The following is a 17,967-nucleotide window of genomic DNA, read 5'->3' on the forward strand; positions in this document are numbered from 1 at the left end:
CACAACATCAACCTGCATGCATAATGCAAATTACATTTTGATGCGTAGCTCCAACAACTTTGCTTGATAGCTTCAGGGTTGTGTTAACTACAAAATTAAACTATTCCAAAAGAGGAGAAAAATCTACTTGTCTAAATATTTATGAATAGCAATATGCATATGTGTATTATCACCAATGGCCTTGTATAAGAAAAACATTGATCGCGTTGTGCATTTATTGTTAATTTATATCACTTCAACGTATTCACAATGCCATTGACTCTATTTGCTATCAATTTGGATTTTGGTTAAGATAATAAGTTAAATGTCAAATTGTTTCTTCATAATTTTATCCTACAAATCCATGAATATTCCAAATATTATTTCATCATGCTAAACTATTTATAATAAAAATTTGCAATCCATGTGATTAAGTTGTGACCATGAATCAAAACTACACCAAAGGAGATGATGTACACCTTCACAACCTACTCCACGTCTCTTTCTTTTGAAACTAATGTTTTTCTTTTGTACAAAAACTTGCCCACTCAAAAAGTTCTGATCAAACATCTCCATAAAACTAACATCTACTTCAAAGAAATGTTTTTAATCCGCCATTAGGCAATAGATCTTAGTCAAGTAACATTTACTTCAAAGAAGGTTTATTGTCTACCACCTACTACTAGTAGACTTAGTCAAAATGTAATTATTTAGTAGTGTACTTATATATCCAAGGTGGTGTTAGCACACTTAAATATGCCTTTTTGGTTGAAATACAACTCAAGGTCAAAGATTATCACAAGTGACTAAGATCCAAGAGGTATTTTCAAAAGGTTAGAGAGATACTAATAAGGCAAAAAGGCATAGAGATGATAATGGAACTTGCAATCACTACAAGAAAAACTTAAAAGGTGTGTAAAAATTTTAGTTTAAGATTAAGAAAAAAATGGAGCATTCAAAGAGGCAAAGAAGTATGGAATCATAGCACAAATTTAAAACATCCATTAAAAATGTTTAACTTATTTTGACAATGCAATGTACATACTTAAAATCTCCCTTTTGTTTATCAATTCCACAACCAATAAAGCTATAACCATATACCATAAGCTATTAAATGATGACTCAGTTAATTATACCAAAACTCTTCTAAAGTTGTCAGCTAACTAAATATAAATAAAGGTAGGACTAGACTGAAACAATGTGATAAGGGATTGTGGAATGGTTCCTATAGTGCCTAATTGTGTTGTGTTGGTCTAGAGTATGCCTTGACCAACAACATGGATTGAGCAATTTTAGGATGCTCACATTGGTCCATGATGTTATAAATGTTTAAAATGGACACTAAGAGGTCAAATTATAAAGAAATTGAAAAAACACCCATGTAGACTAGCACAGCATGATAAGTCATTTCTTTGTAATTTGAGCTTCTTGCATCTATTTTGAGTGTTTTTGAGGCCTTATCAAGGTTTTGGGCCATTTCAAATGTAGTATAAAGCATTGTAGCTTACTCTCCATTTGACATTATTCTAATCCTCTTGCATTTGCATTGATCAATGCATTGAGCATAAGTCATCACAATGCAATAGAGGTTCCAAATGGCATCCAAAGTCTCTTATTGAGTGTTCAATTGTAAGAAACTTGAACCCCACACTAACGCAACACAATAGAGGGTCCCCAAATTTGTCCAATGAACCTTATCACACTGTGTTGGCCCTAAATCAACACATTGCAATTAGGGGTTCCCAATAGTGACAAGGCTCCCATATTACATTATTTTGTCCCAAAACCAATAGTGAACATAATGTAATTATGGATTCTTGGCACTTATGAGACCTCTATATCACATTGTGTTGGTCCCAAACCAAGCCGTGAGCCTAAGACATATTGGGAGCTAACACAATGTGTTTAGGGTTCCCAATGGTGACAAAGCTCTCACTTAGGACTGTATTAGTACTAAATCAAACCATGATCCTAAATTATCCTAGAATCAAGAAAACGTGATAAGGGTCTCTCGATTGTGACAAGGCCTCCATGTTGTGTTATGTTGATCCTAAACTTTGATATGAGCCGCAATCACATTATGTTGGTCTTGTGGAAAATCAGAGTTTGCAACAAGAAGAATGTGCACAAGAGAGGGAGATGAGAGCTCAAAGTACAAGAACAAAATCTTGCTTACTTGCTTAGAGTACAACTCTCTCTCACTTGATAGTGACCCATAGGTTGTTTATATAGCCTCTGCCAAGTTAGGGTTAGGGTTTCCCCTACCCCTTAAGGCTATTCACATCCATATGCCCTCATAGACCTTTGCTTAGGGTGAATTCCCATGCCTATATTCTAACACCCCCCCTCAATGCCAGGGTGGCATTGCATCACAAGACATGTTAAAGTTCTCCCCCTCAATCAAATGGGATGCCTTTATAAATCAAGCTACAAGGATATTCATAGGTAGAGGATGTTACAAGACTCAAAAGAGTCGGTCATTTGTGGATTGGGAGGTAAAGTTGGTCTCTAATTCCTTAGGTACTTGTGAAACACTGGGACACTTACTAGTGATATGCCCGGTCTTTTTGCATTTATTGCACTTCATTTTGTCAGGATATTTCTTTCAGCAATTGCTTACAATATGCCATCTTTTGTGATAGAAGGAGCACTTAGTAGAAGCAGTATGAACTAACACTTGCTCATGGGAAGTAAATGTTGAAGTCCCTTCAGTATGGTTTCTCTTCTCTTCATCCAGGCAAGACTGGATGGTACTTGCCAAGGTTGGGTTCGGGATATTAGTTAGGGTAGTCACAAGGGTTGGAAAAACCTTCTTCACAAACTTCAAAAGGATGGCAATGGCATCTTCATCATGGATGGGTTCTTGAATGAAGGCAAGCTGTACCATAAGCCCCTTCATATGTGAAATAAACTTGCTTAGATCTTCTCCCTGTTTGTACTCCAGGCTAAAAAACTCAATCTTGAGAAATATCTTGGAGTTCTTCCCTGTAGCAACGTGGAGTCTTTCAAGTTCATCCCACTTCTCCTTGGCAGTGGAAAGTTGGTCAATATGATGAATTAAAGATTCATCTAAATGAAGCATGATGATGGCCTGAGCTGTTTCATCATCTTCTACATCAAGGGGATTGAACGAGTCAATAACTTTGGTCCCTTTTATGAAGGGCCAGTAGCCTCTTTCCATCATTTTGTATTTTATCAAGATTTTCCAAGGATATAAATCTTTTCCATTGAACTTGCGAATTTGAGGCCTTGCATCTGCATAGGCCATGGCCATTATAGGAAGGTCTTACATATTGCCTTAAGCAATGGCAATGTCTAGTCCTTTACATGTGGCCAAGTACAACCGAATAGCAGAACTAATAGCCAACTTTTAAAGTTGTAGAGTTGAAAACGGTTGAAAATCATACATATGCAATATCTCAAGATAAAATTTAGGAGGTCTTGTTCTTTGAACAACTCTTAATTTAAGCTTTACTGTTTTCCTAGGTTTCAACGAGGTGAGCTTTGACTTGGACTTCAAGGTCTTCCTAATAATGTGGCCTATTAGAGGAGTTCTTGGTGAAGCATGGCTTATCAATCAGCTCTATGCTATGGGATGAATAAGAGGAGAGTACAATAAAACTCATATCTCTGATGCACCAGCAGCAAATTGATATTAGGATATATGGTCTATGTGTTTATAGTTGTACATATAGCCTTACAACCAATTAAGAAGAGGTTAATGACATAAAGCACTTGATGGATTTAATTTTATGATAAAAATGCCAGATTGAGTCAATATCCAGGTAGCAACATGATTGTAAAATACCACATTAGTGCTTACAAGCACTCATCTCAAAGTTTTATGCCACTTAAGATGTGAAATGTGGATTGTTTAATGAACTAAGGAGGTCCATCGAGGGTAAGAGACTTTGAAATAGAGCTTTCAAATCTTCAAATAACTTTGGAGAAGATTAATCAGTGATTAGAATCACTGTTAGTGCTTAGAAATTGAAAATTTTGAAGAATGGAAAAGCTTGAAGCTTTCTGCCTATGGCTACCAAAAGACATGTAGTTAGGGTTTGCCTTTGTGTGGCCAGCACAGATGGAATTTTGTCAAACCCTTTTAGGGTCAGGAAGCCACTTGGGGGGCTATCATTTCCCCAAGATGCCTGCCATGATTGTGCCTTCTATAGGCCGCGCCAAGGAGCTGAACAGGAGGTTGCGAAATCTACGCTAGATTTATAATTTCTGCAATGTTGCCCTCCACGACGCATTATGTTGCCCTCTAATGTGCCACGCCAAGTCGCCTTGTGTTGCAAGAAGTTTTCATTAGAAGTCACGAGTTGAAATGCTCTCCTTTGGCTTCCCAGGGTCCTCCAAGGTCATGGGGTCAAGGTTTGGCTATGGAGGTAAGAAGGAAAAGATGAAGATGATGGAAAATCATGTGCACTTAGTGAAGTTGAGGATAGAGGAAGCTAAAAGGATCAGAGGAGGCTTTGATACCATGTGGGAAATTAGAGTTTGCAGTAAGAAGAATGTGCACAAGAGGGAGATGAGAGTTCAAAGTACAAGAACAAAATATTGCTTACTAAGTTGCTTAGAGTACAACTTGGGTACACTCTCTCTCACTTGATAGTGACCCATAGGCTGTTTATATAGCCTCTGCCAAGCTAGGGTTAGGGTTTCCCCTACCCCTTAAGGCCATTCATATCCATCTCCCCTCACAGACCCTTGCTTAGGATGAATTCCCATGCTTATATTCTAACAAGTCTAGGGCAAAATTACACCAATGCAATGTGATAAGGGATTGCTAGGCATTCCCATCATAATAATCATAGTGTGTTGACCTAAGGTGTGCGTGAACCAACATAACACCATGAAAGATTTTATGATGTTTCCATGGTCTCTAATCACATTGTGTTGGTCTAGGTTATTATGGTATTCCTTTATACTATCAAGATTTATGGCATCACAATCTACATTTTTAATGCAAATGTGCCAGAAATTGGTGATGCCATTGTGTCTAAAGTAGCCCAAAATTTCCATCAATATTTGAAAAACATTGAAAATAGAGATCAAGTGGTCAAATTACAAAGAATTTCAAGAGATGCCCATGTTCATCATCATATATTGTAATAGGGCCCATGTTGGTAAACATGGGTATCTTCCCAATTTCTTTGTAAATTGACCTCTTAATGTCCATTTTTACCTTAACTCTAACTAGGGATTTGGGCCTAGTTCTACACTAAAAATATAGATTTTGAAGCATTGTAGCCTACTCTCCACCATCAAAAGTTGTCTTCATTATTTTGCTTTGGTCCTATTCAAATAATTAAACACAAGATCACCACAATGCAATAAAGGGTCCTCGATGGCATAAAATATCTACTATCATGTTATGTTGGTCTTAATAAGAAATTTGACTCTTAGGCCTACACAGCATGATAGACAATCCCCAAAATTAGCCAAGCATCCTTATAATGTTGTGCTAGTCCTAAACCAACACAATGCAATCAGGGATTTGTAATAATATCAAGGCTCGCATATCATATTATGCTAGTCCTAAATCAAGCCAGGAGCCTAAACTATGCCTAGAGTAAACACAATGTGATCAAGGAGTCTTAAGGTTGACAAGACTCCCTAATCATGTTGATGTTGGTCCTAAGGTGAGTCATGAGCCTAGGCCATACTTAGACCCCAACATGATGAAATTAGGGGTTTCCAATGGTAACAATGCTCTCATACCTTGCATTATGTTGGTTCTAAATTCAATCGTGAGCCTAAACCGCCCTAGAGCCAACACAATGCAATTAGGGGTCTCAACAATGAACGATGTCTCCATATGTTGTAATGCTCTCGCACCAAGTCTTCAGCCTGCATTGTGCCTAAAGCCAACACAACGTGAATAGGGGTTCTAAACGATGACAAGGCCTCCATATTGTGTTGTGATGGTTCTTAACCATACCTAAACCTAACACAATGCTTTGCTTTCCAATTATGCTAAATGGCCCATATCATGTTGTGCATCTTCTAAAAAAACAAGGATGGCTTAGTACAAATTTCAAGATAATATAGTATGTAAGTGTAATGTTTGGATCATTCTACATTTGCCATTTGACATCAAGCTTGTGGTATGAAATGCTAACAGACATTCCCTGTTTGACTTTGAGGCAATTGGCCTTATGTCTGATCCATTAAAGGAAGTCAAAAATTAATTGATGAATGTAGTTTTAAGATTAGTGATATCACTACTTTAATCTTGCCTCATTACAATCATAAGGATTGCCAAAATTTGCTCGCTTAAATTTTTAACTCTTAGATAACATACTTTTCTATGCTTACTAAGGTCACCGTGTAAGATGGGAATCGTTGAGTATAACAAAATATTTGTGTGTATGGTTTCAAAAATGGGCACGTGTTGAGGGGGGATTTCACAAAATGCAACGCTTTTTATTAAATGAATCTCTTGATTACCATTTGAGGTTTCTCCCTTAGCACTCAAAATGCCATCATTAATATTCAAAACCTTTCCTTCTACAACTTAGTTATGTACCTCCACACCTAGGACCACAATCACATATTGTACTAGCAAATCCTCCAGGAATAAGTTTTGGAGATTGATAAAAGAGCAATATAAGAACTAATTGGCACTACTTACCCGAGGAGGATGGTGGGACTATGGATAAAAGTAATAAATTGATGATTGAAGAAATTATATTGATTATTGCTATGAAGTAATAAGAGGAGAGAGATTTTGATTGTAGCCTCTAGAAGAGCTTATTGCACAACCCTAGCATGCAAAGAAGATGGAGCAAAAGAATATGCAAGAACAAAGCAAGAAGTGAGAAGAATAGTAGATGCACGCTAAGATTTTAAGGAAACATGGTTCCCCCTCAAAAATATTTGGAAATGCTTTATATTGAAAATTGAAAAACTGAAATAAGATATTAGAAATGAAAAAACCCATTTTTATCATTATGGTAGCTCTCTTTCTATTGGTTGAGGTCCTTCTCTCTCTAGAAGTAAAAGGCCCAAATACGAGCCTAAGTTTTCCCTAATATAGCATGTTCATCAATCTAGATAACATCATCAATTATCTCAACCATGACAATTGACAAGGTTTACAAGATTTAGATAAGCTTGAAGCAACATGATATGCATACTTTCCAATCCACAGACTTGATTTGCATGCCTTGACCCCATACTATTTGTCGTTCTTGTAGCATGCACATGTCCTTTGCAGTCTACCAAGTAGTTCACAATGTTTCAAATACCATTGACCACAAGCATCAATGTCAACCATAATTTGAACATGATTCCACTTACTTGATAGTCCAAGGTGGCTTTAGCTCAAAGAATATTATTAGAATGGGAAAATCTCTAGCCGATACACGTTCATGAATGTTCAAAAGGTTATGGCATTCATCTTCAAAATGAAAATGAAACAAAGATCAATGCATTATTATTAGTGACTCCTACCACATGAAAGAGATTCCCAACTAACTAATTTAGAAAAGGTTGTGTCCATCTTTCTTCGAAAAACTCATCTTCTTCAATAAACTCGTTTGGAAAGGTAGTATTGTTAACAACCATAATAGGGACACCATCACAATCACAACCATCGGAAATAAGAAATGTGTTGGAAAAAGTAGTAAATGTAGTAGAAAAAGCATCAAATGTAGGATAAAAAGTAATTACAAGTATGGTAGATGTAATGTCCAACTATCCCTATGTGGCTTCTACTAATTACAAATTGCATGTCTTTAGGAAATCTTTATGGGTGGGTAGTTATGCTACACGGGTAGAGCTCAAAAGTATGGATAGAGAAATTGTAACTAACAAAGAAAATGGACAAGAGAGTGTGATAAGTCCAAATGGTATAATGGCAACTTAGCTTTCAAACATTGGGGCAACCTAGTTTACATATAGTTCTACTTTAATTCACTCAATTATAGCATGGTATAAATGACATCAAATGTGATTTCATCACCCTTCCAAGGGTGTTTTTCTTGTCTAATTCGTTTAACCATAAGATTCAATTCACTCAATTATAACATGGTATAAATAACATCAAATGTGATTTCATCAACCTTCCCAGGGCTGTTTTTCTTGCCTCTTTCATTTTCACTAAGATTTTTCTTAGCAAGAAAGCTTGCTTTCTTAAAGAAAATTTGGCAAATAATAGGTTTTCAAATACCAAGCAAGAATATTGTGGCGCACACAGGTTGCGCCAAGAATATCTACCCTCTTGTATGATAGGAAGTCCCATCATAACATGGTGGAAACATTTATATAACTTGCCATGCTGCATAACTACTTGGTAACACCCATTATCCTTGACCCATAGACACACCTATCTAACACCCATATGCTATCCTCGACCCATAAACACACCTGCCTAACACCCATATGCTAGATACATGAGACATAACTACTTGGGCAATGCCCATAAATCTTGGCCCATAGACACACCTATCTAGCACTTGTATGTTAATGTCACATGTGGGGGGAAGGCCATCGCATCATACGGGTTAAAACAACTTAAGAGTGTCACTTTCATACAATGAGAGTCATTGCTTTGAATCCAATAGTAGGTAAAACTTATTAGGCACCATACTATGGTCATCAATACCTAATAAGTTCTATGATTTGAGATAATCTTTTGGGTTACGTGCAAAAACCATGGCCCTTTTTCGAAGGAATCTCTATTTACTTAAATCATTTTTTCTTCTTGAATCGTTCAAAGCATTTATAGTGAGACCTAAGAAAGAATTACTAACTGGTATTTGCACAATTTTTCCCCTTGCTTTTACAGAACCCCCTTCCTGTATGGTCAAACCATCACCCATCAGTACAACACCAACATTATTAGATTCTAAATTCAAAGTGATGCCTACTGTACCATCTTCAGATTCTACCATTTGGGATAGCCTAAAAGATTATCTTGAAATAGTCAACGGAAAATCTGTTTTTCTTATGGGAGACAATTCATTGGAAAAAGATATTTTCCGCTCTACAAATTCATCAGATCCAAAATAAGTTGTTATATATTTCAATTCTTACTTATCCCACCACAAGTGGTGACTGCAAGTTTTGGCATGTTAGGAGATCGAATCCCTCTCTCTCCTACTATACATTAGAATAGGGAATAGTTTTGCTAGTAACACTATACTAATGTCCTGACACAATCAATTGGGACTCTTTTACTTTGATATCCCAAATTCTTTGAGATACTAATTCCATATCATACACCCAAACTTTGGGATTGAAACTACTTGAACATGACCCGACATGATTGAAAAGGGCTAACATGCCAAATATGGATGACACAAAGTTGGTTGGCTAGGTCCACTCATGCATATGAGACCAAAGCATAGTAAAACATCTCAACTCGGATTATGCATTGGGTTGCTATCCCATGCATTTGACCATTCAGGGTATACTTCATGGGTGTGTAATGGTTGGAGTTGAAGAATTTTACCATGTTTGACATACATCCCTCCCAAAAGAAGTTTTTATTCAATTAACAATATTGCTTTGCCCATCACAATGTTTTGAGAGACTAAGCAATCCCTTGCTTGTTATCATTGCATTCAACTAACATATCAATCTAATCTACAAGAATTTAAGTGTTGTCATCGTGTTTTGAAAACAAAGGGATTCCAAACATAGCCACCAAAATGTCCTCCACCAAATTGATCTAATTTGAATCAAGTGTTTGAATTATTCCAATGTATGAGAGCGATTTCAAAATCTTTGAAGCTTATTCACACGAATTGCAAATATGATTGATGCTTCTCTAGAGCCCTTGGAGCAAACTCTATGCTCAAGCACAAGCATTCAAGGCTCTCATATGTCAGTAGATGGAGCCATGGTCATCATTGCAACTATAAAGGAGGCGAGCAAGGTACGAAGGGCTAGCAATGGTGCCCTTTACTTCCATGAACATTATTTTAGCTATATTGTTATTGCCCTTGATGACCTTGGGCCTCTTACAATTGTGCTAACTCCTTGAGGGCCTTAATTGAGGCAATATCGTGGTTGTTATGCATGATGAACTTGCATGTGGACTTGATCTTAAGCCAAGGATGAGGCCGCACAAACTTACAATAGGCCTATTTTGAGAAGCATGGCAAAAAGGAGGCTAGGATTAGGCAAATTTTGGAAATACATACCTTTGTTGTTCTTAAGAATTTCCTCAATAGTTTCCTTCAACCTACACCAATTCACTTTGACGAAGATCTTGTGGTCATTCTAAGCTCACTTGGATTTTTCGATACACATGCTTGTGCTTCTCAAGGTCACCGTGTATAATTTGGATTCCTCCCATAAAAGATATCAAGATGGAATCCCCATTGGAGGTATTTGATGCCAAAAGTTAAGGCTGACAAAGACCAACAAACACAAAAGATGCTTCAAGAGTGGAGAAAATGAATGAAAGGATGCAAAAATTTGATCAAGCAATGGCTATGGCCACATGCCCTACACAACTATGCCCAATCTGCTCTCAATGGGGAAGAAATTCCATGCAAGTGTAGTGAGTGTCGTCTCTTCTTGTGATTGCCCCTGCTTTGGTGGCCTTCATGGCGCCTATCTAACAAACCAAGATGCTTTTCTACAAGAAAAAGATAAAGGAGAGAGAAACCTAGTCTGGCTCTAACGAAAACACCATAGCTTAGCAAGGAAAGAGGAGGCATGAAAGTGAAGATCGAGAAATTGCATGCAAGTGTTTGCTCGCCATCTCCACCAAATGGTGAATACAAGTTGGGGCAAGAATGAGTCCGCCTTGTTGCATGATAAGCAACCCCTTTCTATTAAGGTAAAAATGATTACAAGATTTTGCCACATGGCAAAACTCTTGGGAAACATCCATTATCCTTGACCCATAGCCAAATCTATCTAGCACCTGTATACTGGTTACACACCAAATTATAGATGCCCACCAACCTTGCCCAGAGTGTGGATATGTAATTTTTGAAACTAGGTATGGACATGGGCACAAAGCCTCTACACAAAAAAGGACGCGTTTTGCAAAAAAGTGAATATTTATTATTCTTTTGATAGTCTACAAATGCAAAAAATACACCCTATCACTTTACAAACCGGTTATGAGAGACACCCTGTGCAAAAGTGAGCGAGGAGTTCATCTGTTTAGCAAGTAAACATGTCGTGTCCTCTTCGGTGTGTAACAAGTTGAGTACACCCAACCTCTAAACAAGTATTTTGATCGGTTAATACTTGGTGGCTGTCTGCCATGTGGTGTGTAACCAACCTTAGTTTCCACAAAGACGAGGGTAGCTTGAGACACTCCGAACACACCTCTATGTATGCACGCGCACGTCCAAAGAATGGCCTTGTAAAGCAGACAGACGTCAAGTTTGACCACCACTACCAAGGACCATTCCCACGGTGTGTTGGCAAACACGATGACAGGGCCCAGGCAGGTCCCGGCGCAGCATCCCATAACCTGTGTGTGTGTTGAGCAGAACCCCTCAAAACAAGCTCGTGGAAACATGAACGAAGCCAGCTCTCGACCATTCCTTGGTGTGACGTTCAAGTCGTTGGAGGTGCAGTTGTGAAATGCGCGGTGAGAAGCCGGTCGATAGACGACAACCATACCACTGACCGCAGAGGAGATGCCTCTCGAACTCAAAAAAGTGAAGTCAAAATACTCTAGTCACAGTCCGTCCGCTGACACGCCCATAATAATGCCCTACATTGCATTCGACCTCCTTAAAACAGGTTCTGGGGAAGTCGGTGCTCTCTGCTGTGTCTCCTAATCGATCTCAATAAAGGTACCTTTCGATACGTTTACCAATGGAACTGCTACGCTTTTGCTTCTCCCACTGTTTGGCTACTTACATCGAGGATGATGGATCACAATGAGAAGGTAACACGATGCACCGTTTGTTATGTTAGCAGAACACGATGCCTCTTAGCATGATTGAATATATACAAAAGGAGGGAGTAATAAACCTCCAACCTAATGATGCTGCCCTCTGCTCTTATCATTGGGGCACAGCAACAAGCCACCCACTATTACACAAGCAAGCACCAAGATGTCCACCTAATCCTAGATCGTGACTGCTGTACAGCACCTCATGTGCGTATGCCAAAATTGTAATAATACACGAATGCTACGGGAAAGCATTGAGCAGCTGCTTGCTGGAGTGGAGTTTCCTTCAAATGCCTTCTGTCACTTCTTTTATAGCTGCAATGCAACAACATTTTCCAGGGTATATAGATTGTACATGTGAATATAACTCTATTAAACATGCTACTTTTATAAACAACTGATACAAACAGGCTATTGAGGTTGCAGGCTCCATTGAAAATGTCGATTGTGGTGCAAATTCAGACGTTTTCGAATGACACAAGATAATTTTTTCTTTTACCTCGATGTGAGCTCAAAATTTTGCTTAAGACAGGCACAGCGAGATGGCATTAGCACGTATGTCCCTGCAAAGATTAAAAATCAAAATCTCCCCTCTCTCTCTCTCTCTCTCTCTCTCTCTCTCTCTCTCTCATAAAGGGTAATCTTATTAATTACTGCAAAGATATAAAAATCAATCTCTTTTTTTTTCCTGTAATCGAGTGGCTACCCTTTCAGATGGAAGCAGAAAGAATCGTGTCACAAATAAATTATCTTGAAGAAGGTATAATTTCCCAAAGATTCATGCTTCCAGGCTAGAAGTTGGCTCTGTTTTGGCCATCTCTCCTACGATGATTACCAAAATATCTATAAAATCTTCAGAGTCCCAATACATCAGTTTCATTTCCTTTTCCCTTTGAAAACCACACACACGCTCACTCTTTAAAAGTGACTTTTAAGAGTATTGGATATACAGAAATATATTTAAAGAAAATCATACAAAGCTAGCTTATGGGTATATGCTGGTCTTGCAAACACATATTAGTAGTTTAAGAGTAGCCAATTCCTTTACATGCTTTAAGTTCCTTACATAAAATGCATTTTATGGCATTGTTAACAAAGACAACCATTGAGGATTTTTGGTATGCAAATAAAGATATGTTGTTACTTGATGGGAATTCTCCCGAGGCCTTTAACATAGTCATACAGGCCAAGCTGGTGCATTGAATCAGGGTATAGGGATGTTGTGATAATAGGCCCCAAGGATGTCTCAATAATCCAAAGCACAATTGGTTTGAAGTAATGCTGCCCTTCTCATCCAACTCCTTGGACTACATCATCAAATCACTTTATCAACCAGATGGGTCCTGGGAGACCAAGATCTCTACTATATCGAGCATTGATCCCAATTCTATTGCATATTAATGGTATTGCACTTATCTTCAGTTAGGTGAGGGTTAACATTGTTACCTCCATGCCCGACAAGCCATTTGCACAAAGAGGAATCTCATAATGAGCTAAGATCGTGATATTTATTCACCTTTGGCTAACATTTGGCCTTGGGAGTATAACAAAAAAATATCAATTATATTTACCAAAGATTTGGGCTAAAATTACAAACATATTTAAAAAAACATGCCTATGAATATTAAAAAAGAGGTATGTATGTACAAAATGAAGCAAAATCAGCCAAGAAGATGATAAACAAGACTTCATAACTCAGATCTACTTCCCAGTGAAGGTAAAGGTGGCGTACACAGGTCTAGAACCACGCTACCAATAAGGTTTAAGATCTTCAACTTTCACCATCTGCACAAATGAGTGGAATGCTGTGGTAGTGTGCCTTCTTAAGAGGTGCATCCAATGGTTCGGGACACAACCAAAGGGGTTCAAGCCATAACACAAATGTGGCAATCTTGCAGTTGAATCGTTTCTATACAAATGGTGCATGTGGTCTTGGGCCTCAAGAGAGAAAGCACTTTCCCCATCCCCATGCTTGACAAGATACATTGTCGGGGGGTAATAAGTCGAAGGCCTTTAACCGCGGCGGTTTAAGAGAGAAGGATGGAGAGAGTAGGGTCAAGCAAGAAAAAGAAAAGCAAAGATTGATTCACTTTAAGAATAGAGACGGACTTGTTGAAGCTGTCCCAAAGCCTTTGATTCATATGCACAACAAAATAAGTCCAATACACACACTCACTGTATGAGCATCATAATACCCTTGATGGGACGATTACCCAAAAGTTTTGAGATGAGAACTCAAGGATAACCCTGCTGTAGGACAAAACCTTGCTCTACATAGGCTTTATGCAACCACAAAAGCTTCAAAACTCATCTCTAATCCAAGAAAATATGTAGCATATAGTAGCTACGATCAACCAAGCATGTTACCAAGCGACGGGAAGCCCCTAATCCTATGAAATCCCTGTATGGGCTTAATTATATGAATTCAACCCTGTTGTACTGTTATATACAGCAATAAAAAAACACATTTATGTTGCCCCAAAATCACCCTATTGAGGGTTCTTTGTATAATCCAAGCATACGCTTACTGTAGACAACCATATGCATCAATTCTTAAACCCGGTGATCAACGATTCATGCTGAAAATTCAAGACAGCACTATTCAGCCTGAATACTCTGTTTTTCCCTATTCCATACAATTCATCTCAGTCACCAAATCACTATTTTGCTGCCCGAATCAATACCTGGAAGGTCAAAGAGTATTCAACCATGTTCCTCTTTACCAAAACCTTCAGTTTGCATGCCCTCTTGCCCTCTCTCTCTCTCCAATTTTTATGCAAGACCTTCCAAGACAGGTTGCCTGCTTGCTGCCCACTTTTCTCCACTTTCCCTTGTCCACAATAGTCTCCTAAGTTCCAATTTAGTACCTGCATAAGGTCACATGCATATGAAATCTTGGTCAATGATTTATTTGACTTCCTCTTCTCCTGTGGAGTCCAACTTTATGTCTTGTAACTAATTCAATGAATCAAGACCATACAGTGTCTCCAACTCTCATATAACCTATATTGTCATGTCCTATGCACAAACCTCTGAATGCATGAAGTTATTGGTTCTCATCCACCTTCATAATATGGACATAAAATCATATGATATCCACCCCCTCCAAATTTGCACGTCCTCTGGCATATGCCAAGACTATTATTCTTCTACAAGTTCACTGCCTTCTCCATCCACTCCAATATCATCCTCCTCAACATTGTCTTGGGAAGTACATGTATCCAGCTCCTCTACTTCATATATATCAAACTTACATCTTTTAAAGATTTTGATCCGCTTCCCCACAATAGGAATCCTCAATGTTATCCCATCAAACTCACCAAGAGAATAGGTAGCATTATCATGCACATGTCTCACCACATACGGACCAAACCATCGTTTTGAGAGCTTTCGAATAGTGCTATGTTGGTTATCTAAACTGTTGTCATAAACTAGCACCCTATCTCCTTCCTCTACCAGCCCTGACATGAGTCTGTGCTTCTTGTCAAATCTTTTCTTATTATGAAGCCTTGCTGCCCTCAATTTTGAAACTATTTGTCTCAATGTCTTCTGATCTCTTCTCTAACTGTCGAATGCATACAGCAAGCAGTTCTTCTCTACTCAACCCTTCTTTCCAAGGTAACACACTCCATGTAGCGACTACCTTCTCAATAGGCATAATAATTTTTTATCCATACATTAATTCAATAGGCATACACCAAGTCACTGCACTGTGTATCATCTAATTAGCCCATAATGCTTATGGTAATAATAGTGGCCACTGTTTTACTCTGCCTTTACATTAAGTTTACCAATGCCTCCATGATAGACAAATGGCCCCTCTCACTCTTACCATTATCCTCTAGATTATATGCTGAAGTTAATGCAAGGTTAATTCCCAATTGAGAGAAGAACACACGAGCCTCCTCATCTGCTTTTAGTTCCCCTCTCCAAATGTAATCTTGCATGCACAACCATAGCAGTAGAAGACCTCTTCCAAGAGAAATTTGCATATTGCTTGCATTGTCTTACTGCATAGAGCTCTTCCTTCCACCTGATTAGTCAAATCCTCACATGCAAGCACGAGGTATCTCATCTCCAAAAGCCCTATAGGCATGGTGACCAAATCTACCACCCATTTGTAATGAAGAGACTAAGGATAGGTTGGTTGCAACCTGTCTCTATGTTTCACTATTGAATATATTTGACAAGTACTGCATGATTCCAGAAAATGTCAAACATTCTTATACATTCCCTACCATCAATACCTTTCCTTAATCTTCTCAAATACACCACAAAAACCCCTAGGGTAAGCCAACAAACTCTCATGAAATCCCCTCATTACCTACAATTGTGCAGCTCTATCACTTATGACTTGCAGTGGAGTACCTTTCTTCTTCTTTGCATGTTTTCAAAGATACCCATCTTTCAAAAAGAAATCCATATACCTTTCTTCTAATTTTTTTTGTATTCCTCTTCAAACCATTCATCTCTCTTGGACAATGTGCTAAGATATTGCCCCATTTTCAACCATTCCCTTACATACAAGTCTTCCAAGAATACCTTTAAAGCTGAAACATAATACCTGAAGTGCTTTTTCTGTACTGTCCAAGTTTTATCCATCACTACACACTTTATTTACTACTATATTCAAAGTTTCAGCAGTTGTCCTTGTCACTTTATCTATTGTACTTACTGTATTTAATGCTGTCCCTACATTAATGAGTGATGCACTTGCAATTACAACAGCTGACAATTTAGCCCTAACAAAAGTATATGTATTTTTAGCAGTAAATTCACCCTCTTTTTCATCATCCATCATCCCATCTCCATCCTCAAAGTGTGCTCTAGACAACAAGTCTGCAACCAGATTATTTCTCCTTGCAATATGCTGCAATTCAGAATTTAGTGACTTTATACATGTAATCCACCTTAGCATGGCAATATCCGAAGTAGCACAACCAGCAATCATCCCCAATAATGTCAAACAATATGTTTCAACAACCACATTAGCACCTATAAAGTACTCTTTGTCACATTTAAGGTCTGTCACGACGCCCCGTAACTCCCCCTTTACTTATCGATACCTCCTTTGCCTTTCATTTTACATTTTTACTCCAAATCCGATTGCGTATCTATTTCCTTCCTCATTATCTTGCCCAATCTCCCATCCAGTACCGATCAGGCTAGTGTCCACTATAATGATAATAGGCTTTCCCTTGAATAATCAATCTTCCTTGATGTTGGTGCAGATTTTAGCAATTTCTTTAGTTTCCTCAAGGCTTTGGTATGCTTTCTATCCCATTGGAAATTTTGTCCCTTCAGACATAACTAATACAAAGAGGTAAAAGGCACGTGCCCTTAAAAACCATCTAACCTCTAAAATGTTGAAACAAGTATCTTGCATCCTATCAATCCCATCTACCTTCATTGGTAAAGGCTTCCTACCATAGGACCCACACATATGACCCACAACCAATACCTCTTTAACTCCAAACAAAAACTTTTGGCCCAAAAGAGTCAAATGCACTTCCTCTAAGCAAACCAAAATCTTTTCACAATTAGCTAAATGACTAGCAACAAACTCTCTGCAACCATGCTCATTCAACACTTCACTCTTCACATTCTCTGCACAACGCTTCATTGGAACATGGTTTAAGAATGGCATAGTTAACTGTATTGCAAGAAGCGCTACACAAGTGGTGCGACCCGGCTTCTTCAAGATCTTTCCAAGACGAGGGGGCAAGTTGCTACATGCAAGGCAATCCCTCAACATATTGCAAAGAGGAGATTCTCACCAAGATGAGAGAGGAATCCACTAGAGGAGGAAGTGGCGCATTGACGACGGCACCCACATATATGTTTGCTCATGAGAAAGCCTCAAATGTAGGCATATCTTCAACTGATGTGCATGAGGCCTCCACCATTGGTGGTGCCAACTCCGCATTCGCTTCCGACTCCGACATTGGCAAAAGGTAAAGGTTTAAGGCTCATGCGGCACCACCAAGGCAATCCTCTCTCTCTCAAGCTCCCAATCATATGCTTGGATTGGTTGCCTTTCTAACAAAAAGGCAACGACAAGCAAACATTGATATTGCACACACGGTGATTGAGTGCAATCTTGCATTCAA

General features: G+C 38.5%; 1 protein-coding gene across 3 annotated transcripts in view; it reads right to left on the minus strand.

The window, feature by feature from the left end:
- Window positions 1–11,749: 11,749 nt before the first annotated feature.
- Window positions 11,750–17,967, minus strand: part of LOC148031755 (uncharacterized) — a 75,662-nt gene continuing 69,444 nt past the window's right edge. For all 3 annotated transcript variants that reach the window (XM_087685404.1, XM_087685403.1, XM_087685405.1), the window contains 2 exons: window positions 12,357–12,420; window positions 11,750–12,172 (listed from right to left, as the gene is read on the minus strand). The gene's annotated coding sequence lies outside the window, so the exon portion shown is untranslated. The remainder of the gene's footprint in view (window positions 12,173–12,356; window positions 12,421–17,967) is intronic.

This window comes from Lygodium microphyllum, chromosome 9, assembly GCF_053477565.2.
Source record: "Lygodium microphyllum isolate KBCC chromosome 9, Lygodium_microphyllum_v1.1.10, whole genome shotgun sequence".
NCBI lineage: Eukaryota > Viridiplantae > Streptophyta > Polypodiopsida > Schizaeales > Lygodiaceae > Lygodium > Lygodium microphyllum.